The 26,830-nt window shown below is 44.4% G+C and overlaps 1 protein-coding gene across 4 annotated transcripts in view; it reads left to right on the plus strand.

Annotated features, from left to right (window-relative positions):
• TBL1XR1 (TBL1X receptor 1) overlaps window positions 1-26,830 on the plus strand; it is a 231,323-nt gene that overhangs the window by 97,749 nt on the left and 106,744 nt on the right. For all 4 annotated transcript variants that reach the window (XM_038762492.1, XM_038755677.1, XM_038744104.1 and 1 more), the window contains exon 2: window positions 25,590-25,655. The gene's annotated coding sequence lies outside the window, so the exon portion shown is untranslated. The remainder of the gene's footprint in view (window positions 1-25,589; window positions 25,656-26,830) is intronic.

Genomic DNA, 26,830 nt, shown 5'->3' on the forward strand with positions numbered 1-26,830 from the left:
AGGTCATGGGTTCAAATCCCGGCTCTGCCAATTGTCAGCTGTGTGACTTTGGACAAGTCACTTAACTTCTCTGGGCCTCAGTTACCTCATCTGTAAAATGGGGATTAAGACTGTGAGCACCCCCATGGGACAACCTGATCTCCTTGTAACCTCCCCAGCTCTTAGAGCAGTGCTTTGCACATAGTAAGCGCTTACCAAATGCCATTATTATTATTATTATTATTATTATTATGATGATGATGATGATGATGGTTTCCAGCAGTGGCTAGTGGGTTTGGGAACCGGCTGTTGGGCCTGGAAGCCTTCATTCCTTTTGGAATGCTGGGAAACATTGACACCATTCACTTTCCGGGCACCTAATTGTCCCAGCAGGGCTTTTTCTGTTTAAACTGGATTGTTTTCAGATGTTTTTTCTCTGTGTCTCTCTGTCTCTGTCTCTGTCTCTCTCGCTCTCTCTCTCTCTCTCTCCCCCCCCCCCCCCCCCCCCCCCGTGTGGGGGTGAGCACTCGGTATTATGAACAGGTACTTTTTGAGGGTCGGCACCTTCAATGTTTGCCATTTTCCCTCTGTTTAGATGGAGAGGTCCTTGAGGACATGGATTCTGGATGACGATAATAATACTAATAATAATGTTGGTATTTGTTAAGCGCTTACTGTGTGCCAAGCACTGTTCTAAGTGCTGAGGTACATACAAGGTAATTGGGTTGTCCCACATGGGGCTCACAGTCTTAATCCCCATTTTATAGATGAGGTAACTGAGGCACAGAGAAATGAAGTGACTTGCCTGAAGTCACACAGCTGATAAGTGGTGGAACCGGGATTAGAACCCATGACCTCTGGCTCTCAAGCCCATGCTCTTTCCACTAATGATGATGATGATGATTTCCTTGTATTTTTTCCCGGCACCTAGTACAAGTGTGTTTCCATTTGTAGCACACATAATAAATAGGATAATGCAAGGCACAGTTTCTGGCAGATAAAACCTGAAATTTTGAGAGATGTTCTTGAAAACTTAGTCCAATGATGGTTGATAGCCCTAACACTCCATATTGACTAGTGAATGAGGCCTCAGTTGCTCTTCAAGGCGTCATATGGGTCAGATCCAAGTAACTCATTAGATTATAAGCTCCTCGTGGGCAGGGATCTCAAGCACTTAGTATAGTGCTCTGCATACAGTGAGCCCACTGTTGGGTAGGGACCGTCTATGTATGTTACCAACTTGTACTTCCCAAGTGCTTAGTACAGTGCTCTGCATACAGTAAGTGCTCAATGAATATGATTGAATGAATGAATCAATCAGTTGTATTGAGCACTTACTATGTGACGAGTGCTGTTCTTAATGCTTGGGTGCATACGACAGAACTAGCAGATGTGCTTCCAGACTGTGAGCCCACTGTTGGGTAGGGACTGTCTCTATGTGTTGCCAACTTGTACTTCCCAAGCGCTTAGTACAGTGCTCTGCACACAGTAAGCGCTCAATAAATACGATTGATTGATTCCTCGCCCATAATGAGCATACAGTCTATGGGGGGGAGACAGACATTAATATGAATATATAAGTAATTGATAATATGTTATTTAAAGATAGGTACCTAAGTGCTACGGGGTTGTGGGTGAGGTGATTAACAAGGAGCGTGGCTCAGTGGAAACAGCACGGGCTTTGGAGTCAGGGGTCATGGGTTCAAATCCTGTCTCTGCCAGTTGTCAGCTGTGTGACTTTGGGCAAGTCACTTAACTTCTCTCTGCCTCAGTTCCCTCATCTGTAAAATGGGGATTAAGACTGCGAGCCCCCCATGGGACAACCTGATCTCCAGTGCTTTGCACGTAGTAAGCGCTTAATAAATGCCATCATTATTATTAAGTGTCCAAAGATCACAGATCGAAGTGCATAGATGATGTAGATGGGAGAGCAAGCCAAGAAAAAGAGGACTTAATCAGGGAAGGTCGCTTGTAGGAGATAAAACTTTAGTAATACTTTGAAGGTGGAGAGAGTTGTGCTTTGGCTTATGGAGGGGAGGGAGTTCCAGGCTACGGAGAGGACCTGGGCAAGGGGTTTTCGGCGAGATAGACAAAATGGGGGCACAGGGAGTAAGCTGGTGCAAGAGGAGCCTAGTATGCGAGCTGGACTGTAGTGGGAGGTTAGGTGAGGTAAGATGGGATGAGCTGATTGAGTGCTTTAAAGCCAATGGTAAGGAGTTTCTGTTGATATGGAGGTGGATGGGCAGCCATTGGAGGTTCTGGAGTGGGGAGACACGGACTGAACGTTTTTGTTGATAAATGATTCATGCAGCAAAGTGAAATATGGATTGGAGTGGGGAGAGACAGGAGGCTGGGAGGTCAATCAATCGTATTTATTGAGCACTTACTATGTGCAGAGCACTGTACTAAGCGCTTGGGAAGTACAAATTGGCAACATATAGAGACAGTCCCTACCCAACAGTGGGCTCACAGTCTAAAAGGGCGAGACAGAGAACAAAACCAAACATACTAACAAAATAAAATAAATAGAATAGATATGTACAAGTAAAATAAATTAATAAATAAATAGAGTAATAAATATGTACAGACATATATACATATATACAGGTGCTGTGGGGAAGGGAAGGAGGTAAGATGGGGGGATGGAGAGGGGGACGAGTGGGAGAGGAAGGAAGGGGCTCAGTCTGGGAAGGCCTCTTGGAGGAGGTGAGCTCTCAGCAGGGCCTTGAAGGGAGGAAGAGAGCTAGCTTGGCGGCTGGGCAGAGGGAGGGCATTCCAGGCCCGGGGGATGACGTGGGCCGGGGGTCGATGGCAGGACAGGCGAGAATGAGGTACGGTGAGGAGATTAGTGGCGGAGGAGCGAAGGGTGCGGGCTGGGCTGGAGAAGGAGAGAAGGGAGGTGAGGTAGGAGGGGGCGAGGGGATGGACAGCCTTGAAGCCCAGGGTGAGGAGTTTCTGCCTGATGCGCAGATTGATTGGTAGCCACTGGAGATCAGTGAAGAGACAGATGTAGTAGTCCTGGTGGGATAGGATAAGTACTTGGATCAGCATGGTAGCAGTTTGGATGGAAAGGAAAGGACAGATTTGAGTAATGTTTATGAAGGAAAACCTGGCAGGATTTGGTGACTGTATGTTGGTGGAATGAGAGGGACGAGTCGAGGACAGCGCTGAGGTTGCGGCCTTGTGAGGTGAGGAGGACGGTGGTGTTGTCTACAAGTGATTGGAAAGACAGGGAGAACAGGGTTTAGATGGCACGATAAAGAGTTCAGTTTTGGACATGTGTAACTTGAGGTGTTGGCAGGACATCCAGGTAGATACATCTTGAAGGCAGGAAGAAGTGCAAAATTGCAGAGAAGGAGATTAGGACTGGAGATGTAGATTTGGGAATCATCTGCGTAGAGATGGTACTTGAAGCCATAGGAGTGAATGAATTCTCCAAGGGAGTGGGGTCGAGGGAGAATAGAAGGGGACCTAGAACAGAGCCTTGAGGGATTTATACTGTCAGAGGGTGGGAGGCAGTGGAGAAGTCCAGAAAAGACACCAAGAAGGAACAGTCAGAGAGATAGGAGGAGAACCAAGGGAGGTCAGTGTCGGTGAATCCAAGGTTGGATAAAGTTTCAAGGAGAAGAGGTTGGTCTGCGGTGTCAGAGGCAGCTGGAAGTCTAGGAGGATTAGGGTGGATTAGAGGCCATCAGATTTGACGAAAAGAAGGTCATCGGTTACCTTACTGGGCACCAACCAGTTTGGCAACAAGTACGACTTCGTGCCCCAACACAAGAACTGGAGAGGACAGATTATTTGAGAGAAAAGATTGGTAGAAGCAGTCGATAAGAAGGAGGGAGACTACGAAGTGGGGGATATTCCAACAGAGTGGGAAGCTTGGATTAGAAAAGAGAGAAAGGAGCCACCCACTGTTGAGGAAATCATGAAGAATGAAAAATACCGAGAAGATATCAGAATAAAAAGCCGAGAATTTTCTGAAAAAGAAAAATTCCTTAAGGCCAGGGAGAGCCAGAAGGGGCTGGACTCTCCCCTAGGCTCCACCCTGGTCCGGGGCCACGTTTTGGCCCAGCTGTATGGGAAGAGCGTGCCATGTAATGAACTCTCCCAAGCTGTCAGGACAGTGTTCAGTACATAGTAAGTGGTCAATAAATTCCACTGATAGATTGATTTCACTGCCTGGCTTGAGGTCGGATGATTCCCCTTTGGACTCGTAAATTGTCTGAAGCTTGATTCTGGATTCACCCCATAGCACCTGCCACCATCATTTTCTGTTGAGCCCACTTTTTCCTCTCCTCCTCTCCATCCCCCCCAACCCTACCTCCTTCCCCTCCCCACAGCACCTGTATATATGTTTGTACAGATTTATTATTCTGTTTATTTTACTTGTGCATATTTACTATTCTATTTATTTTGTTAATGATGTGTATATAGCTTTATTTTTATTTATTCTGGTGACTTGACACCTGTCCACATGTTTTGTTTTGTTTTCTGTCTCCCGCTTCTAGACTGTGAGCCCGTTGTTGGGTAGGGACCGTCTCTATATGTTGCCGACTTGTGCTTAGTACAGTGCTCTGCACACAGTAAGCGCTCAATAAATACGATTGATTGAATGAATGAATGGTAGGTAGCGACATAGTGCCCGAGGCCTGGGGAACCGAAAACAGCCCGGTGAACTGTTAACCAGAAAGGAGTGGTTCTCTTGGAACCACAGCTCCGGAAAGAGGCAAAGGAGAAAACAGTACCAGGAGCTGTAAACAGAACAACACTGGTGACAGCTGTTTTTTGTGTGCGCAGTTCAGCTCGGACACTGGGTCCCTCATTGGCCTTTTTGAGTAGTCACACACTAATAGAGTTCACCTATTAGTGTCACTTATTGGTGTCTTCAAGTACAAAGTAAGAGTGTGGGTGGGTGGGTGGGTGTAGGAGTAGGATTTGGGAGCAGTGGGTTAAAATCTATGGCTGAATATGTTTCCCCAGTCCTGACAGTCATGCCCAATAATACTGCCTTTCAGTAGGCATTTATAGAATGCTCATGGAAAACAGCTGGCATTGGAAGGGAAAAGAAAGAATAATATTATAAGAAATATTATATTGCAGTTTAAACATGTTCAAGAATCTGTTAAGTTGTGATTGGCTGCTTTCTAAAGCACAAACAATCCAATTCTTTGGAGCACTTGCTGTGAGGAAAATGTTAATGTCGACAATTTGAAACAACTTATTTTGACCGTATTGATGTTTTAGAACACTACTTGAAAGTGTTTTTTGAAAGCCATTATCTCTTCTTTATTGGGCAGAGTTCCCAATGTTGAATAGTATTATGTCCAGTTACTCTCGTTTTGGTGTTAGAATATTACCGGTTATTTCATGGTAGCAATTAATCTCATAGGGGAAAAAGAAATAGGTTACGATGTGGACTCAAGTCCTATGGAAACTGGAAAGCAGAAAGAAAGCAGCATGTAGTGGATAGAACGTGGGTATTAGTACAGTGCATTTAAAAAACACCATAAGTGTGAGAAATTCAGAAGATCATTTGAATGGACTTGTCACGAGAAGCAGCATGGCTTAGCAGAGTGAGCATGGGCAAGAAAGTCAGAGGACCTGGGCTCTAATCATGACTCTGCCTCCTACCTGCTGTGTGACCTTAGGCAAGTCACTTAACTTCCCTGTGCCTCAGGTCCCTCATCTGCAAAATGGGGATTAAATATCTGTTCTCCCTCCTACTTAGGCTGCAAACCTAATGTGGGACCTGGATTATCTAGTCTCAATTTCACAACATCCAAGATCCTCCCTTTCCTCTCCATCCAAACCCCTACCACGTTAGTACAATCACTCATCCTATCCCGACTGCCCCCTCCCTCTGCCTTACCCTCTTCCCCTCCGCACAGCACTTGTATATATTTGTACAGATTTATTACTCTATTTTATTAATGATGTGTGTTTAGCTATAATTCTATCTATTCTGACGGTATTAACACCTTTCTGCCTGTTTTGTTTCGTTGTCTGTCTCCCCCTTCTAGACTGTGAGCCTGTTGTTGGGTAGGGACTGTCTCTATGTGTTACCTATTTGTACTTCCCAAGCGCTTAGTACAGTGCTCTGCACACAGTAAGCGCTCAATAAATACGTTTGAATGAATCTAGAATGTGTCTACTCCAGTGCTTAGTGCAGTGCTTGGCACGTAGTAAAGGTAGCAAATATTATGATTATTTTACTATTATCATGACAGCTGCATGTAAAATAAAAGTAAAATAAAAGCGTACTAATGATGGAGTTGTTGGGGGCGGGGGGAAAGGTAATGGAATATCACATACCTGCCTGGATCGATCCATGCTTAAGGTCAAGTATCGCATCTTTCTGGAGCAAATGGTGATAGGGAGATCAGCCTATGCAACCTCATCCTTCGATTGTAAGCCCCATCAGGGCAGGAACCCTGCCTAATGCCCACCTGTGTTCTCTCCCAGGGCTTAGCATAGTGCCCTGCACACAGTAAGCACTTCATCAGTGCTACTAGTATACAAAATTGTTGATGGTTCATTTAGGCGTTGCCAGTATTTGCTGGAGAGTGTGCAGTTGAAACAGTATGGCATGTTTGTACCATTTATGTTGAACGCCCAGCCTTAAAAACATGTCTGTATTGCATCATCATCATCATCAATCGTATTTATTGAGCGCTTACTATGTGCAGAGCACTGCATTAAGCGCTTGGGAAGTGCAAAGTGGCAACATATAGAGACAGTCCCTACCCAACAGTGGGCTCACAGTCTAAAAGGGGGAGACAGAGAACAAAACCAAACATACTAACAAAATAAAATAGAGTAGATATGTACAAATAAAATAAATAGAGTAATAAATATGTACAAACATATATACATATATACAGGTGCTGTGGGGAAGGGAAGGAGGTAAGATGGGGGGATGGAGAGGGGGACGAGGGCATATGCACACGTAGAGTGAAATATATTTTTGTTAATGCTTGCAATGATAATCCCATTCTTCTATCGGAATTTCGCATTCTTTCCAGTTTTCTACTTTTTTATAGGCAAGAATGATTTAGTTTGAAATTCTAAACGGTTTAAACTTGTAAGAGAGGAGCTTTCCACTGATTTTATAATAACTTTTATTCCACAGAAGTTTTTTGAGTTTGGTTAAGTGTTCTCCCAACCAAAGGAATACCAACATTTGACCATATTAAGTGAAAGGAGCAAAAATGTCATTTTAATATATTATCAGGTAGTCACAGTTATATATTTACTGTGGACGCAGATATTTTGATGGTCTTCCAATTAAAAATGCTGATATTATTATCAATCAATGGTATTTATTGAGCCCTTAGTGTGTTTAGAGCACTGTACTAAGCACTTGGGAGAGTACAGTGGCTTAGTGGAAAGAGCCCGGGCTTTGGAGTCAGAGGTCATGGGTTCAAATCCTGGCTCCGCCAACTGTCAGCTGTGTGGCTTTGGGCAAGTCACTTCACTTCTTTGGGCCTCAGTGACCTCATCTGTAAAATGGGGATTAAAACTGTGAGCCCTCTGTGGGACAACCTGATCACCTTATAACCTCCCCAGCACTTAGAACAGTGCTTTGCACATAGTAAGCGCTTAACAAATACCATTATTATTATTATTATTATTATTACAGTGCAACAGAGTTGGGAGACACAGTCCCTGTCCACAGTGAGCTTACATTCCAGTGGGGGAGTACTAGGTGGAAATTATAAAGAGATAGCGCTTCTTAAAAATTCCAAATCAATGCAGCAAATAATTTTGGTTGCATAGTTTTCCACCTATGTTTGAGCTTGTGATTTCCTATACTGATAATTTAATAGGATCAAGCGACATATCAAGATGCTAGCTAGTCATAAAATCAATCAGTCAATCAATCGTATTTATTGAGCGCTTACTGTGTGCAGAGCACTGTACTAAGCACTTGGGAAGTACAAGTTGGCAACATATAGAGACAGTCCCTACCCAACAGTGGGCTCACAGTCTAGAAGGGGGAGACAGAACAAAACCAAACATACTAACAAAATGGAATAAATAGAAACAAAATAAATAAATAATATGATAAATGAAACAAAATAAATGAAATAAAACTACCACCTTGTTAGTCTTGGCCATTTCCCATAGGATGCAGTGCATTTTTATCGGCTGGAGTGTGCTGCATGATTGGCTTCATCAAGAACGGTCTGGGGCCCAGAGCTAATAGTACAGAGAATGGAGCAAGGCTCAGTGTTTGATCAGTTTGCAAGTTTTCCTTCAAAACTTCTGATTGGAATTTTCATACCACTCCCCTTGGGAAATGGCTTGCGTTTGCTTCTAGGACTTTTGACGATGCTCTCAGCCTCTAGAGTGGAAAATGTTTCCCAGGGTTTTGGAATCCTATTCTTCCTACCAGCTCCCGGATTCCATGTTGTGCCCTTACATGGAAGCTAGCAAATCCTAGCGTCGTTCTATGTGGGGAGCATCAAAAAAGGTCCCTCTATTTGTGGTGAGGCCAGTCTGGAGAGTAGTCATATTCTGATCACGTTTCAGGACAGTTAAACTCTTAATAGTGGCAGGAACTTAGGTGTATTGAGGGTGTCACATGCTTTCCTAAGGTTGCAGAATGTAGTGGCAAGATCTTGATAGTGTTCCTTGCATTTCTCTGGTATCTGTGCCGCAATAATCGTGTCTGGTGTTCCCTCTGTATTTGAGGACTCCTTATGACTGGAAGCATGTTTAACACTATGCTTTTAATATTTCATGCAGAAAGGTTCCCACCAGAATTTTTTTTTTCTAGAACTGGAAAGAGCTAAGTCCGAGTTCTAGGATTGATTACCTTGTTGGGATTTTGGTACTCATAATGGGATGAAAAGGTAGGAAATAAGCAAGCCAGATGCAGAGAGGGAGAGGAAGGAAGACATGAGAGAAGAGGGGAATGAAAGAACAAAGTGAGGATCAGAGGGAAGAGGGTCAGGAGGGTTGCCCACAGGCAGTCACACATGTTCGGGCACCCACACGGTATCATCTTTCTCTCTCTCCCTCCCCTCCCCACCAGAAAAAAAGCCAAACACACACTGCACACTACCCCAAACTTATGGTGCTGCAGCTGCCCAAGATCCTCAGCCTCTGTCTGTGGACCCTCTCGTCCTGGTCCCCATCCTGGATCGTTGGGCAGTGACTGCTAAGATTTAGGGGATGACAACATTAGAAGGGCCACCGTCCTTGCCTGCTGCACAGCCCCGAGATCCCCCCAGCAGGGCCTGGCCAGCAAGTAGCAGCCGGGGGTTGGGGGCAGTTGCCCTGGCTGCACCAGAGCACCAGAGCTGGAGATGGGAATTTCCAGTGTAGCCAGGGCATGTTTTCCAGCCACAGTGCAAACTCTCAGACCTGGCCCAGAAGAGACCACACAGCTGATGTAACTGCCATCGAAGGATAGGGCTTCTGCCGCTGACCCCACTGAGACTGAGGGATTCATCCCTCCACCCCTTCCCAAAATGGGATGTTTTCAGGCTCTTTGGAATTGTGACCTAATCCCCAGTAATGTGATTATCCAGCCCACATTGGAATTCCTGCCTTCCCCGAGCTGGTTGGACCATTGGTCTGAAATCGTACGTCTGAAATGTCAAAACAGTTAGATGAAGGATGGTAGAACTAACTCTTTTATCATCCTGCTGAGATTTTCAAGCAGAAAATAGGCTACTCAGTATTCCTTGAACAAACATACAGATTAATCATACATAATTCCATTCATTCATCCCAGACATATTTATTGAGTGCTTAATGTGTGCAGAGCACTATACTAAGTCCTTAGGAGAGTAGAGAAAAATAATCAACATACACATTCCCTTTGCTCAGTAACCCCGAGCTCATATGCTGTTTGAATACAAGATGCTTGAGAACAGGGAAAGAGTCTCCCAACTCTGTTGTACTGTATGCTTCTGAGCGCATAGTATTTCATTCGAAATGAATGAAATGAAATGCATGGAGAGGAAAGGGCAGATCTTAGGAGGCCTTCCCAGACTGAGCCCCTTCCTTCCTCTCCCCCTCGTCCCCCTCTCCATCCCCCCCATCTTACCTCCTTCCCTTCCCCACAGCACCTGTATATATGTATATATGTTTGTACATATTTTTTACTCTATTTATTTATTTACTTTATTTGTACATATCTATTCTATTTATTTTATTTTGTTAGTATGTTTGGTTTTGTTCTCTGTCTCCCCCTTTTAGACTGTGAGCCCACTGTTGGGTACGGACTGTCTCTATATGTTGCCAATTTGTACTTCCCAAGCGCTTAGTACAGTGCTCTGCACATAGTAAGTGCTCAATAAATACGATTGATGATGATTCATTCATTCAATCGTATTTATTGAGCACTTACTGTGTGCAGAGCACTGTACTAAGTGCTTGGGAAGTACAAGTTGGCAACATATAGAGACGGTCCCTGCCCAACAGCGGGCTCACAGGCTAGAAGGGGGAGACAGAAAACAAAATGAAATATATTAACAAAAAAAATTAATAGAATGGTAAATATGTACAAGTAAAATAAATAGAGTAATAAATCTGTACAAACGTATATACAGGTGCTGTGGAGAGGGGAAGGAGGTAGGGCGGGGGGATGGGGAGGGGGAGGAAGAAGGAGGGGGCTCAGTTTGGGAAGGCCTCCTGGTGGAGGTGAGCTCTCAGTAGGGCTTTGAAGGGAGGAAGAGAGCTAGCTTGGCGGATGTGCAGAGGGAGGGCATTCCAGGCCAGGGGGAGGACGTGGGCCGGGGGTTGACGGTGGGACAGGCGAGAACAAGGCACAGTGAGGAGGTTAGCGGCAGAGGAGCGGAGGGTGCAGGCTGGGCTGTAGAAGGAAAGAAGGGAGGTGAGGTAGGAGGGGGCGAGGTAATGGACAGCCTTGAAGCTGAGAGTGAGGAGTTTTTGCCTGATGCGTAGGTTGATTGGTAGCCACTGGAGATTTTTGAGGAGGGGAGTAACATGCCCAGAGCGTTTCTGCACAAAGATGATCCGGGAGCAGCGTGAAGTATAGATTGAAGTGGGGAGAGGCAGGAGGATGGGAGATCAGAGAGGAGGCTGATGCAGTAATCCAGTCGGGATAGGATGAGAGATTGAACCAGCAGGGTAGCGGTTTGGATGGAGAGGAAAGGGCAGATCTTGGCAATGTTGCAGAGGTGAAACCGGCAGGTTTTGGTGACGGATTGGATGTGAGGGGTGAACGAGAGAGCGGAGTCGAGGATGATACCAAGTTTGCGGGCTTGTGAGACGGGAAGGATGGTAGTGCCGTCAGCAGTGATTGGAAAGTCAGGGAGAGGGCAGGGTTTGGGAGAAAAGATCAGGAGTTCAGTCTTGGACATACTGAGTTTTAGATGGCAGGCAGACATCCAGATGGAGTTGTCTTGAAGGCAGAAGGAGACCCGAGCCTGAAGGGAGGGAAAGAGAGCCGAGGCAGAGATGTAGATTTGGGTGTCATCGGCATAGAGATGATAGTTGAAGCCGTGGGAGTGAATGAGTTCACCAAGGGAGTGAGTGTAGATAGAGAACAGAAGGGGACCAAGAACAGACCCTTGAGGAACCCCTACAGTAAGGGGTTGGGAGTGGGAGGAGGAGCCTGCAAAAGAGACTGAGAATGAACAGCCGGAGAGATGAGGAGAACTAGGAGAGGACGGAGTCTGTGAAGCCAAGGTTGGATAGCGTGTTGAGGAGAAGGGGGTGGTCCACAGTGTCGAAGGCAGCTGAGAGGTTGAGGAGGATTAGGATAGAGTAGGAGCCGTTGGATTTGGCAAGCAGGAGGTCACTGGTAACCTTTGAGAGGGCCGTTTCGGTGGAATGTAGGGGAGGGAAGCCAGATAGGAGGGGGTCGAGGAGAGAGTTGGCGTTGAGGAATTCGAGGCAGTGGGTGTAGATGACTCGTTCAAGGAGTTTGGAAAGGAATTGTAGGAGGGAGATAGGGCGATAACTAGAAGGGGAGGTGGAGTCAAGAGAGGGTTTTTTTAGGATGGGGGAGACGTGGGCATGTTTGAAGGCAGAGGGAAGGGGACCAGTGGAGAGTGAGTGGTTGAAGATGGAAGTTAAGGAGGGGAGGAGGGAAGGGGCGAGAGATTTCTTAAGATGAGAGGGAATGGGGTCAGATGCACAGGTGGCCGGAGTAGCATTTGAGAGGAGGGAGGAGATCTCATCTGCGGATACTGCTGGGAAGGATGGGAGAGTAGCTGAGAGGGTTGAGAGCCGAGGGGTTGGAGAAGGGGGAGGAGTGACTTTGAGAAGCTCAGACCTGATGGGGTTAATTTTATTAATGAAGTAGGAGGCCAGATCGTGTTCTGTAAAAACGTGTGATATAAAAATGATAGAATAGTGTTCTGCACACAGTAAGTGCTCAGGAAATACCATTGACTTATTGCTTACTGTATGCAGAGAGCTATACTAAGCTCTTGGGAGACTACAGTTCAAGAAGAGTTGGTAGACATGTTCCCTGTCCACAATGAGCTTACAGTCTAAATCTCTACTGTTGTGGAATAACAAGTTCGGAAAAAAACCCCAAACTTTAACCAACCATTTATTAGTGTTCTACGTAACCGTCACCAGATAGAAATGATCTTCAGAACCCTGGTTTCTAGCAATAATCTGAAAGTAACATTATACCAGTCACCATTTTGAGATATAGGTCTATATTGGAATGAGAAAAAAACATGACAAATGCAAGTGGAAGAAAGAAAAAACCTGATTGTTATCTAGGATGCTCTGTGTAGTGCCAGCAAAGAAAGGAAATTCTTCAGGCAAAATATTCAATACCTTTAAAGTTGGTCAAACCACCTGGATAATCCTATTTTAAAATATGAGATGATTTTGAAGTCATTGGAAACATTAATAACTTATCACACTGATGTACTGAAGCTACTTGAATTGATTAACAGCAGCTTTGGGGATTCATAAATTGACATGTCCATTTTTGTGTGTGTGGACATTAAGGAAATGACGTAAAAATTGTTAACTTTTAGGGCCTGGCTCTAATAGGGGTGAAAAAAACCCGACCCAACAACCTTTTTGGCTTTTGAATTCTGGCGAAATCCTAAAAATTATACTATATGTATAATGATTATTAATTGTATATCTTTTTATGAGGCCTGAACTTAGCATTAGAGAAAGGCACAAGGATGGTGCATTTCCGAACCATGAGTCTTACAGTGAAATGAGTCTCTTTCTAAAGCACCGAAAGAGAACTAAATGCTGGATGTAGGGCACACATTATAAGGACTAAAGCCATTAGATTTTAAGATCCTTCACTAGATCGTAAGCTTCTCCACATGATTACAAGCTCCTTGAGGGCAGGGACCGTCTCTGCTAACTCTGTTGTACTGTAGTTTTTCCATAAACGCCACTGATCGGTTGATTAAGCCCCTCACAGGTTAACTCATGGTCCGGGATAGATTGGATTCAAAAAGCCTAATGGGCCTCACTTATCCCTCTCCCTCCCTAGACATGGAAGCTGTGGTTTCTGTAGGGCTCCAGGTCACGTTAGTAGGAGTATTAGATCATTTACTGATCACCCACTTGGTGCTGCGCAGTCAATCAATCAATCAATCAGTCGTATTTATTGAGCACTTACTGTGTGCAGAGCACTGTACTAAGTGCTTGGGAAGTACAAGTCGGCAACACAAAGAGACAGTCCCTACCCAACAGCGGGCTCACAGTCTAGAAGGGGTCACAGTCTAGAAGGGTCACAGTCTCTCCTGTGCTGCTGGCCCTTGGAGGAGAGTTCCACGTGTGACTTGACCAACCTGTAGGTCTCGGGCAGCTGGGCCACACCAGCACAGAGTTAAACCTGGTTAAGTTTGGCTGATTATAATATAATAATAATAATAATAATAATAATAATAATGATGGTATTTGTTAAGAACAGTTTGTTATTTTTTAAGAACCTGATTACCCCGTATCTACCCCAGCACTTATTAACAGTGCTTTGCACACAGTAAGTGCTTAATAAATGCCATCATTATTATTATTAATCACTCTGTGCCAAGCACTGTTCTAAGCGCTGGAGTGGATACAGGGTAATCAGGTTGTCCCATGCAAGGCTCACAGTCTTAATCCCCACTTTACAGATGGGGTAACTGAGACACAGGGAAGTTTTAGACTGTGAGCCCACTGTTGGGTAGGGACTGTCTCTATATGTTGCCAACTTGTACTTCCCAAGCGCTTAGTACAGTGCTCTGCACACAGTTAGCGCTCAATAAATACGATTGATTGATTGATTAAGTGACTTGTCCAAAGTCACACAGCTGATAAGTCGCAGAGCCGGGATTAGAACCCACGACCTCTGACTCCCAATCCCCTGCTCTTTCCACTGAGCCACGTTGCTTCTCCTGTCTCCTGTCCGCCATGAGCCTGAAGCAGCCAGGCCAAGATAATTTGGTACACAGTGTAGCACTCTTTTAGTTTTGGTTTAATCTTCATCTTCTCTTAGTTTAGTGGTGACGAAGCCAAAATAGGAACATGAAAACATCTCTGCCAGTGGTAGAGAGCAGGTCGTAGGTTAGTCCGTGCCACATGCAGTGCCAGATTTAGCTGTTGGCCATTTTAGGTGTAGCCCTTGACATTTTAATGGCTAAATCCAGATTTTTCAGTATCTGCAGTGGCCCAAGGTGGCTTGCATTCTGTAATTCTGGCTGCCGAGCTCTACAAGTCAAGTCAGGTGTTGACTGAGCCAGGCTGGGGCTGGGCAAGGCCACTCTTTTTGAACTCATGCCTGTTTCTAACACAGGGTAGGTCTCAGACATCATAAAGACCAGGGCAAGGTGATGCATTTTATGTATTACGGGATTAAGTGCTAACTCTGTCCAAGCATTTTTCTAAGCTCTGTGGTAGATACAGATTATTCGGGTCAGACCCAATCCCTGTCCCGCAAAAGGCAGAAGTGACTTGTTCTTCTATCCACAGTTGTGGATGTTGATACTTCAGGTGCTGAAACCACTTACTGTCCGTAAACTCATTATGGGCAGGGAATGTATCTGCCAATTCTGTTGGATTGTGTTCTCCCAAGCACTTAGTACAGTGCTCTGCACATAGAAAGCTCTCAACAAATACCACTGCTTGATTGATTTACCCCAACCCCACAATACTTATGTACATATCCTTATATTCTGTTGTCTCCCCTCTCTGTAATTTATTTTAATGTCCATTCTCTCCCTCAACCATAGACTGTAAACTCCTTGTGGGTGGGGATTAGATCTACCAACTCTATTGCACTGTAGTTTCCCAAGCACTTAGTACAGTGCTCAGCACTATGGCTGTAAGCTTATTGTGGCCCGGGAAAGCATCTGCCAACTCACATTGTACTCCCCTGCGCCCTTAGTACAGTGCTCTGCACACAGTAAATGCTCAACAAATACGATTGCACACAGTAAATACCATGGATTGATTAGCTGTTCAGTTGTAATTTTTCCCCCGATTTTGATTGTTGCTGTAACTCTGTGTGTCTGTCCTATTCGTGTGTTTCCACCTAGTTCTCAATCAGGGTTTTACACATTTTAATGGCTTTGTAAATCTTATCAATCAATCATATTTATTGAGCACTTACTGTGTGCTGAGCACTGTACTAAGTGCTTGGGAAGTACAAGTTGGCAACATATAGAGACAGTCCCTACCCAACAGTGGGCTCACAGTCTAAAAGGGGGAGACAGAGAACAAAACCAAACATACCAACAAAATAAAATAAATAGAATAGATATGTAGAAGTAAAATAAATAAATAGGGTAATAAATATGTACAAACATATATACATATATACATACATTATGCATATAATGTGTATATATATATATATACATTATCGATTCTTGAGGAAGCTTTGAAAAAATCTTTTGGGTGGGAAAAGCTTTTCGATTTTGCTACATAGGTAAATAAATTAGGCAATTTCAGAAATGCCTAGTTCCTTGAAGCCAATGTGGTGTCCTGTATTATGCAGCTGGCATAAGCTATACTATCACTCTGGTGTGTGTTAAATAATATATAGCTTGGGTGTGTTTTCTCAAATGAGAAATGTGTCCCTAGGAAAAACCATTTTCATTAAAGCAGGAGGCTCCGTATATACATTTTTAATTACCCGAGTGCAGTGTTTGCTTATGCTGTGGGCCTCTGTACCACTTTAAAGAACGTGAGAAATGTTCTTACTGGGTTAAACCAGTGGTCCTCCCAGACCAGTATTCTGTCTCAGGCTTGGGAAAACAGGGTAATTCATTCATTCAGTCGTATTTATTGAGCACTTACTGTGTGCAGAACATTGTACTGAGTGCTTGGAAAGTACAGTTCAGCCACAAAGAGAGACGAACCCTGCCCGCAGCAGGCTCACAGTCTTGAAGGAGGGAGGTAGACATCAAAACAAGTAAACAGGTATCAGTAGCATCAATATAAATAAATAGAATTATGGATATATACACATCAAAACAAGTAAACAGGCATTAGTATAAATAAATAGAATTATAGATACGTACATATATACACAATCAGGAAGGGGGCATAGAGCAGAGGGATCGAGTTGGGACGATGGGGTTGGGGAGAGCTGAGGAAAAGGGGGTTTAGCCTGGGAAGGCCTCCTGGAGGAGGTGAGCCTTCAGTAGGGCTTTGAAGGGGAGGAAGTGTGATTGTTATAATTATGGTATTTATTAAGCACTTACTATCTGCCAGGCACTGTACTAAGAGCTGGAGTGAATACAAGCAAATTGGATTGGACCCAGTCCCTGTCCCACGTGGGACTCAGTCTCAATCCCCATTTTAAAGATGAGGTAACAGGCCTAGAGAAGTGAAGTGACTTTCCCAAGGTCACACAGCAGACAAGTGACGAAGTTGGGATTAGAACCCATGACCTTCTGACTCCTAGGCTCGTTCTCTATCCACTAAGCCATGTTGCTTCTCCATCCGTCCTACTAGTTAAGATAGGCATTAATAATCTTTCCCATTTTGCACTGCCTAATTTGGAACCGATCCAAACCCTTCTTTCAATTATTCGTATTATGACCTGCAAACTTTCAGTGGATAATGAATTATTCTTACCACCACCATCACCATGTGAAGAAATGGCTTTAAACCTACCAGTTTCAGGCTTCCAGTAATGACTCCCATCACGTTGTGATCGACACCAGGGATTTGGTGATGAACAGTTCTGGGCTTAGTGTCCATCTTTGAGATTTCATACATTTCAGTCATATCTGTTCTCAGCCTTCATGTCTTGGATTGAAGTGGCTTGTTGTTTTTCTCTCAATTTGACAAATTTCAGTTGTTTCCAATTTCATTCATTCAGTCATAGTTGCTTGCTGTGTGCAAAGCACTGCACTAAGTGCTTAGGAGAGTAGCATATAACAATAAACAAACACATTCCTTGCCCACAACAAGCTTCAGTCTAGAGGACCACGTTTGGAAGCTGTATCATCATCATCATCAATCGTATTTATTGAGCGCTTACTATGTGCAGAGCACTGTACTAAGCGCTTGGGAAGTACAAATTGGCAACATATAGAGACAGTCGCTACCCAACAGTGGGCTCACAGTCTAAAAGGGAATAATGATGATGGCATTTATTAAGCTTTTACTATGTGCACAGCACTGTTCTAAGCGCTGGGGGGATACAATGTGATCAAGGTGTCCCACGTTATCATTCCCCTCTATTGTTGAGAAGCAGGCTGGCCTGCTAGATAGCTCATGGGTTTGGGAGTCAGAGGACCTGGATTCTAATCCTGGCTCTGCCACTTGTCTCCTGGGTGACCTTGAGCAAGTAACTTCACTTCTCTGTGCCTCAGTTTTATACCCTGTCAAATGGAGGTTAAATACCTATTCTCCCTCCTTAGATTGTGGGAGAGGGCCTGTGCCCAACCTGATTATTGTCTATAATAATAATGGTATTTGTTAAGCACTTACTATGTGCCAAGCACTGTTCTAAGCACTGAGATAGATACAGGGTAATCAGGTTGTCTCACATGGGACTTAAAGTCTTATTTATTTATGACAATTACACTTCCTCCCCCTTCAAAGCCCTACTGAAGGCTCACCTCCTCCAGGAGGCCTTCCCAAACTAAGCCCCCCTTTTCCTCAGCTCTCCCCAACCCCATCGTCCCAACTCGATCCCTCTGCTCTATGCCCCCTTCCTGATTGTGTACATATGTTCATATCTATAATTCTATTTATTTATACTAATGCCTGTTTACTTGTTCTGATGTGTATATATCTATAATTCTATTTATTTATTTATTATTCCCATTTTACAGATGAGGTAACTGAGGCAAAGAGAAGTTAAGTGGCTTGCCCAAAGTCACACAGCTGATCAGTGGCAGAGTCAGGATTAGAACCCCCAACCTCTGACTCTTCAGCCCGCGCTCTTTCCACTGAGCCACATTGCTTCACAGTGCTTAGTGCGGTATTTAGCAGAAAGTAAGCACTTGATAAATTCCATTATTATTATTCGGGTTCCTTTTTCTCAAGAAAAATACCTTTTCCAGTTCTTTTCGGTACTTCCGAAGGTGAGTTGGCCAGAGCTGCTCCCAGGATTCCACGTGTCAATAGTATTTTCTTTTCTGTGCCCTTACAATCCTCTAGACTATAAGCTCATTGGGGGCAGGGAATGTCTCCTGATCATTATATTGTACTCTCCCAACCGCTTAGCACAGTGCTCTGCACACAGTAAGCACTCAGTAGATACGACTGAATGAAAGTGTGCTTCATGTTGCTCGACATTTAACGGGCCTCTGGCTACCGCTGTGCTTTGGAACGGTGGGATAAGGGAATGGTCAGCGACAGCGTTGTCGTGATTTGCGCTTCACTGATCTTGAATATCATTTTCTGACCACTCGGTCTTATGAGCTCTTCCTGGAGTATATTCATTCATTTAGTCAGTCATATTTACTGAGTGCTTACTGTGTGCAGAACATTGTACTAAGAGCGCTTGGAAAGTACAGTTCAGCACCAAATAGAGACAATCCCTACCCACAACGGGCTCACAGTCTAGAAGGGGCAAGGCAGACATCAAAACAAGTAAACAGGCATCAAAATAAATAGAATTATAGATATATACACATATTCCCATCCCAATGGCACTTTAACACATGCGTGAGCTGCATGTCGTCCAGAAACTTGGACTCCCTCTTCTGGGTCGTTTATCAAAACCACATTTTTCAAGCCGTGAGACTGAGTAATCAGTGATTCCTTTCTCGATTTGAATGATGTAAAAGAAATTCTTCAGGAATGTACATGGTTCCAAATCATTCAATATCTTACTGAACTGTGACCTGCACACAGTAAGTAGTCAAATATCATTGATAGATTGTTCACTGACTCTCTTGAGCCATTAAACAATAAATAACTATACACTTGGTAAATAGTTCATGGTATAGTAATGTCCTGTTATAAAAGGCTTTAAAATATTGGTCTGTCGCTAGAGCATGGTATTGCGGTAAGTGAAAGATATTCAAATAATTTAAAATAATGTATTCAGGGCTCAACAAAGCTTGGCTGGCTTCAGCCTAAGTTTAGCTTCCTGGATCAGTTCCATCAGCATCAGCTCTGGACTTTTCTTACCATCAGACTGCAAGTCAAGCTCACAGACAATAAAGTCCTGGAATCAATCAATCGTATTTCAATCAATCGTATTTATTGAGTGCTTACTGTGTGCAGAGCACTGTACTAAGCGCTGGAATGAAAACAGTCTCCCAACAAGGGAGCCCCACATGACCCCACAGGGTCAGATTTATAGTCAGTCAGTGGTATGTACTGAGCACTTACTGTGTGCAGAGCACTCTACTAAGCACTTGGGAAAGTACAGTGTAACAATAAACAGACACATTCCCTGCCCACAATGAGCTTATAAGGAGAAAGAGTGACATCTGAATCCTGGAGCGGCTGCTCTCTGATGAGCTGGAATTGGGAAATCCAAAACCAGGAGGAGACAGGAAATGTTGTATAAATACGGTGAAGCAAGTCCTGAGATAGTGCTGCATCCCAGCTGAGAATTGAATCAGTTTCCTCCAATTGTTTAGCATGGTGCACTTCATTTTAAAAAATAATAATAATTACGGTATCTGTTAAGCGCTTACTATGTGCTGTTCTAAGCACTGGGGTAGATATGTTGCCGGCTTGTACTTCCTAAGCGCTTAGTACAGTGCTCTGCACACAGTAAGTGCTCAATAAATACGATTGAATGAATGAAAAGTTAGTCAGGCTGGACACAGGCTCTGTCCCACATGGGGCACACAGTCTTAATTCCCATTTTACAGATGAGGTAACTGCGGTCCAGAGAAATGAAGTGACTTGCCCAAGGTCACACAGTAGACAAGTGGCTGAACAGGGATTAGAACCCGTGACCTTCTGAATCCCAGGCCCGTGCTCTATCCACTAAGCCACGCCGCTTCTAGTTTTTGAGCAACTGGACTGTAAGCTTGTGGTGGTCAGGGAATCTGTCTGCCAACTCTGTTACATTGTACTCTCCCAAGTGCGTAGTACAGTGCTCTCCATATAGTAAGTGCTCAAACATGGATGAAAAGAAGCAACACAGACACACACCCACACACATTTAATGTATTTTAAAATATTTGCTTTTTAAAAGCTTACTTTCCAGAGAAGGTGAAGTTAATATGATTGCTAAGCATGTCATGTACTTTTGCTGAATATTTTTCTGTCTATAAAATAAGGTTGATAATTATACCAGTGCATAATTTACCTGTTGAGCATTTTGCGATTGCATTTATCATCTTGTAGGAGCTTCTTTACATGGATGATATTAAATGATAGAAATCTATTTCTTCTCAAATAGAAGTTTTTTATTGTAGGTAAAAGTATGTATTGATCATCTCATGTGTTACCTGGGTGCAGTACAGAGCAGAATCGCATTTTGTTGAAATGAGACGTGAACATCTTTGTCCAAAAATAGTTCTCTGTGAAACTGCAAGCAGGAATTCGAGGAATTGTTCCTGGACCGCAAATATTTTGCATAAATCGTAGTCTTCAATCACCACTGACCTAAACTAACCCTAATTTTAAGGTAGAGACTAGAATTGTGGTGAAGCCAAAAGCAATTCTACTCATTTCAAGGCTGTATCGTTATTCAGCTAGGTCAGTGGAGCAGGTGGCCTAATGGAAAGAGCACAGGCCTAGGAATCAGCAGGACCTGGGCTTTCTAACCCTGACTCTGCCACTTCCCTGCTGTGTGACCTTCAGCAAGTCTCTTTTCTGTGACTCAGTTGCCTCATTTGTAAAATGAGGTTGACTGTTCTCCCTCCCACTTAGATTGTGAGTCCCATTTGGGGCAGAGATTGTGTCTCGATTCTACCTCAGCACAGAGTACAGAGCTCAGCACACAGTAAGCACTTAAAATACTTTTTTTAGCATTATTATTATTGTATTATAAAACAGAATCAGCATGGCTTAGTGGAGTGAGAAGGACCTGGATTCTAATTCTGGCTCCACCACATGTCTGCTATTCACCTTGGGCAAGTCAGTTAACTTCTCTGTGCCTGTTACCTCATATGTAAAAAAAAAATGAGGATAAAGAGTATGAGCCTGGTGTGGGACAGGAACTGTGTCCAACCTGTTTAACTTGTATTTACCCCAATGCTTAGAACAGTGCTTGGCACATAGTAAGTGCTGAACAAGTGCCATAATGTTTTTATTAGCCTGAGGATCCTCATTCATTTGAGCCGGAGCAAGTGATGCATATGAACAGGCAGAAGAAACCTGGCCTTGTAGTGAAACCAACAGTTTCTCGTCTGTCTCAATCTTTACCACAGACCACAGTGCCAGGGTTTAACTTGGTTGAGTACAGCAGTTCCATTTGCCCCAGTTTTGTCCCAGTATCCAGAGTAGTAGTAGTAATAGCAGTATTTATTGAATGCCCCCTTTTGTGGTGGATTGTAAGAGGCTCGTGGGAAGTGCATATTAACAAAGAGACTTGTTTTCTGCCCCCAAGGAGCTTACACTTTCTCCTGTGCCACCACTTCATTATTGAAATTACAGTAACTTCATTACTGAAATTAGTACAGTGTGCTGCACACAGTCACCTCTCAATAAACAGCACTGACTGATTTCTTAAGCTATTTTTGTCCCTGGAATTTCAGAGTTTCAGTCAGGCCAGGCATTTGAGTGTCTTTGTCAAAACTTTTCTCTTCACCTTTCAAGTTTATACCCCATCTGCTGCATTGCTCACACTGTTCCTCTGGCTTGAAATACCCTCCTGCCCCAAATCCAACAGTCCACATCTAACTCCGAGTTCAAAGCCCCACCACCACCACCAGGCCCTTCCCAGCTCCTAAATCACACTTGCTTGGCATCCACCTCCTCTCACTTAAATGGAGCAATCAGAGCCCTTCCCAGCTCCTAAATCACACTTGCTTGGCATCCACCTCCTTGCACTTAAATGGAGCAGAGCAGTTACTTGACAATAAAATACATACACACACACACACACACACACACACACACACACAAAAAAAAAAAAAAATAAAATAAAATAAAAGCATAACGGCAGTCAGAACTGGAGAAGCAGCATGACCGAGTTGATAGGACACAAGCCTGGGAGTCAGAAGGACCTAAGTTCTACTCTTGACTCTGCCACTTGTCTGCTGTGTGACCCTGGGCAAGTGACTTCACTTCTCTGTGCCTCAGTTAACTCAGCTGTAAAATGGGGATTAAGAATGTAAGACCCATGTAGGACATGGACTGTATCAATCAATCAATCAATCATATTTATTGAGCGCTTACTATGTGCAGAGCACTGTACTAAGCGCTTGGGAAGTACAAATTGGCAACACATAGAGACAGTCCCTACCCAACAGTGGGCTCACAGTCTAAAAGGGGGAGACAGAGAACAGAACCAAATATACCGACAAAATAAAATAAATAGGATAGAAATGTACAAGCAAAATAAATAAATAAATAAATAGAGTAATAAATATGTACAACCATATATACATATATACAGGTGCTGTGGGGAAGGGAAGGAGGTAAGATGGGGGGATGGAGAGGGGGACGAGGGGGAGAGGAAGGAAGGGGCTCAGTCTGGGAAGGCCTCCTGGAGGAGGTGAGCTCTCAGTAGGGCCTTGAAGGGAGGAAGAGAGCTAGCTTGGCGGATGGGCAGAGGGAGGGCATTCCAGGCCCGGGGGATGACGTGGGCCGCGGGTCGACGGTGGGACAGGCGAGAACGAGGTACAGTGAGGAGATTAGCGGTGGAGGAGCGGAGGGTGCGGGCTGGGCTGGAGAAGGAGAGAAGGGAGGTGAGGTAGGAGGGGGCGAGGTGATGGAGAGCCTTGAAGCCCAGGGTGAGGAGTTTCTGCCTGATGCGCAGATTGATTGGTAGCCACTGGAGATTTTTGAGGAGGGGAGTAATATGCCCAGAGCGTTTCTGGACAAAGATAATCCGGGCAGCAGCATGAAGTATGGATTGAAGTGGAGAGAGACACGAGGATGGGAGATCAGAGAGAAGGCTGGTGCAGTAGTCCAGACGGGATAGGATGAGAGCTTGAATGAGCAGGGTAGCAGTTTGGTAGCAGTTTGGTAGCAGGTTATCCAACCTTGTATAATAATTATGGTATTTGTTAAGCACTTACTATGTGCCAAGCACTGTAATCAGGTAGGTAATCAGGTTGCCCCATGTGGGGCTCACAGTCTTAATCCCCATTTTACAGATGAGGGAACTGAGGCACAAAAAAGTTAAGTGGCTTGTCCAAGGTCACACAGCAGACAAGTGGCGGATCTGGGATTAAAACCCGTGACCTCTGATTCCCAGGCCCATGCTCTTCTACCTCAGCACTTAATATAGTGCCTGTCGTATGGTAAGCGCTCAACAAGTGCCATAGGGAAAAAACCAAACAGAAACAGATGTTTGACTCACCATTTCAAGTGACTCAACATTTTGAGTGACTTAACATGTCCAAGACTGAGCTCCTTATCTTCCCTCCCAAACCCTGTCCTCTCCTGACTTTCCCATCACTGTAGATGGCACTACCATCCTTCCCATCTCACAAGCCCGCAACCTCGGTGTCATCCTCAACTCTGCTCTCTCATTCACCCCACATCCAATCCGTCACCAAAACCTGCCGGTCTCGCCTTCACAACATTGCCAAGAATCGCCCTTTCCTCTCCATCCAAATCGCTACCTTGCTGGTTCAAATCTCTCATCCTATCCCAACTGGATTACTGCATCAGCCTCCTTTCTGATCTCCCATCCTCCTGTCTCTCCCCGCTTCAGTCTATACTTCACTCTGCTGCCCAGATTATCTTTCTACAGAAACGCTCTCAGCAAGTCACTCCCCTCCTAAAAAATCTCCAGTGGTTGCCTGTCAACCTTCGAATCAGGCAAAAACTCCTCACTCTCGGCTTCAAGCCTGTCCATCACCTCACCCCCTCCTACCTCACCTCCCTTCTGTCCTTCTACAGCCCAGCCTGCACCCTCCGCTCCTCTGCCGCTAACCTCCTCACTATGCCTCATTCTCGCATGTCCCACCATTGACCCCCGGCCCACGTCCTCCCCCTGGCCTGAAATGCCCTCCCTCTGCACATCTGCCAAGCTAGCTCTCTTCCTCCCTTTAAAGCCCTACTGAGAGCTCACCTCCTCCAGGAGGCCTTCCCAGACTGAGCCCCCTCCTCCTCCCCATCCCTGCCGCCCTACCTTCTTCCCCTCCCTACAGCACTTGTATATATTTGTACAGATTTATTACTCTATTCATTTTATTGATGATATTTATATAGCTATAATTCTATTTATTCTGATGATATTGACACCTGTCTCCATGTTTTGTTTTGTTGTCTGTCTCCCTCTTCTAGACTGTGAGCCCATTGTTGGGTAAGGACTGCCTCTATATGTTTAGATTTGTACTTCCAAGTGCTCTGCACACAGTGAGCACTCAATACAGTTGAATGAATGAGTGTAAGCTCCTTATGGACCAGGAACCAGTCTTGTGCTTCTGTTGTATTTTCCCAAATATTTTGTCAAATTCTTCTCCACACACAGTGGGTGCTCAGTAAATCCCATTACTACTCCTGTCAGAGAGGGGCTTCTTCTTCTGGTTGTTCTGCTACCAGATCTCCTAGGGCTTGTGGAATGGGAAACATGGGAGCCAGTTCTCATTGAAGGCAGTGTGGCTTAATGGAAAGAGCGTGGGCTTGGGAGACAGAGGTTGTGGCTTCTAATCCTGGATCCTCCACTTGTCAGCTGTGAGACTTTGGGCCAATCACTTAGCTTTTCTGTACCTCAGTTACCTCATCTGTAAAATGGGGTTTAAGACTGTGAGCCCCATGTGGGACATCCTGATTACCTTGTAACTACCCCAGTGCTTCAAACAGTGCTTGGCACTTAGTAAGCATGTAACAAATGCCATTATTACTATTGTTACTGAAGGCAGGGGGCGAGGGCAGAGGTAACGCTGCGAGCGAAGGGCTTAGTTATGTTCCAGAACAGGGTTATTGGGAATGAAGCTGTGCCATTATTGTGGTAAAAGCCTCCTAATGTTGAATTAAATTAGCAAGCAAAAGCTTTCTCTCGCCTCAGTTCCCTAAAGAATGTAGGTCCTTGAAAGGTTTGCATTGAATTGAATTTGTTGTAATGCATTGCTGTATTAAACCCTTTCCTCATTCACCTTTTATCTTTTTCCCTTCAGGAGCAGTATCTTGTGACTGGCAGTACCAAATAAGTTGAGCATCTTCACATCAATGCACTGCCAATGGTAAGTCCGATATTTCCTGGAGTGGAATGTCATAGTTCTTTTGAACTTTTTGAGAACCATGATGCTGTCATTCAAAAGTGTGTGTGTTGTGTGTGTCCTAAATTTAAAACTATTTTGTAAATTGTTCACTTATCTAAAGTTGAAGAAAATAGCCACTAGGATTCAGAGTAAATTGTGTGCCATTCCCAGATGATAGTTCTTTGTCATATAATTAATAATAATTAATGACATTTGTTAAGCGCTTACTGTTTGCCAAGCACCGTTCGAAGTGCTGGTGTATTTATGAGGTAGTCAGATTGTCATTCATTCATTCATTCAATCGTATTTATGGAGCGCTTACTATGTGGAGAGCACTGTACTAAGCGCTTGGGAAGTACAAATTGGCAACATATAGTGACGGTCCCTACCCAACAGCGGGCTCACAGTCTAGCCCACGTGGGACTGATAGTCTTAATCCCCATTTTCCAGATGAGGTAACTGAGGCCCAGAGAAGTGAAGTGACTTGCCCAAGGTCACACAGCAGACAAGTGGCGGAAACGGGATTAGAACCCATGACCTTCTGACTCCCGGGCCCATGCTCTATCTGCTACACCATGCTGCAGCTAGCACCCCATGGCTCCTCATTTAGTTTTCTGAGTGATTTTGATGCCTTAGTGATTTTGATGCCTTTCTCCCTCCTTGATCTCCTTCTCTATGCTGATTCATGAGAAATTCAACATTGTTATGGATGTACGTTGTGCCCCTGCCCCCCTAATCCCCAGCCATCCACATCCTCTCCCTCCTTACATTTCGTCGACCTCCTGCTCCACTGCACCTCACCTATCACCAATTTGGATACCTGCTGTATATCATCACCTCCTAGATATATTCTTACCTAACCTGACTTCCCTATTCTATGACGACAAACTCCTTACCTGGTTTCCCTCTGATAGCCCAGTCACCGTCCCAACCAAACTATTCTCTCCCCGTACAGGGATGTCTTATCTCTGCTCCCCTTCTACGTATCCTACATCATCAAGCCCCATTTGGGCTCTCTTGATGCGCAAGGCCACGTCCTCAACTCTCCCTTTTCCACTGGACTTGGTTCCTGTACCCCTCGTCCCCTTTTCAGTGTCGCACCATGAATCACCACACTGAATCCCCTCCACGATCCACTTTCTCTGTTCTTAAACATG

This window comes from Tachyglossus aculeatus, chromosome 1 (genome assembly GCF_015852505.1).
Source record: "Tachyglossus aculeatus isolate mTacAcu1 chromosome 1, mTacAcu1.pri, whole genome shotgun sequence".
In the NCBI taxonomy this organism is placed as follows: domain Eukaryota; kingdom Metazoa; phylum Chordata; class Mammalia; order Monotremata; family Tachyglossidae; genus Tachyglossus; species Tachyglossus aculeatus.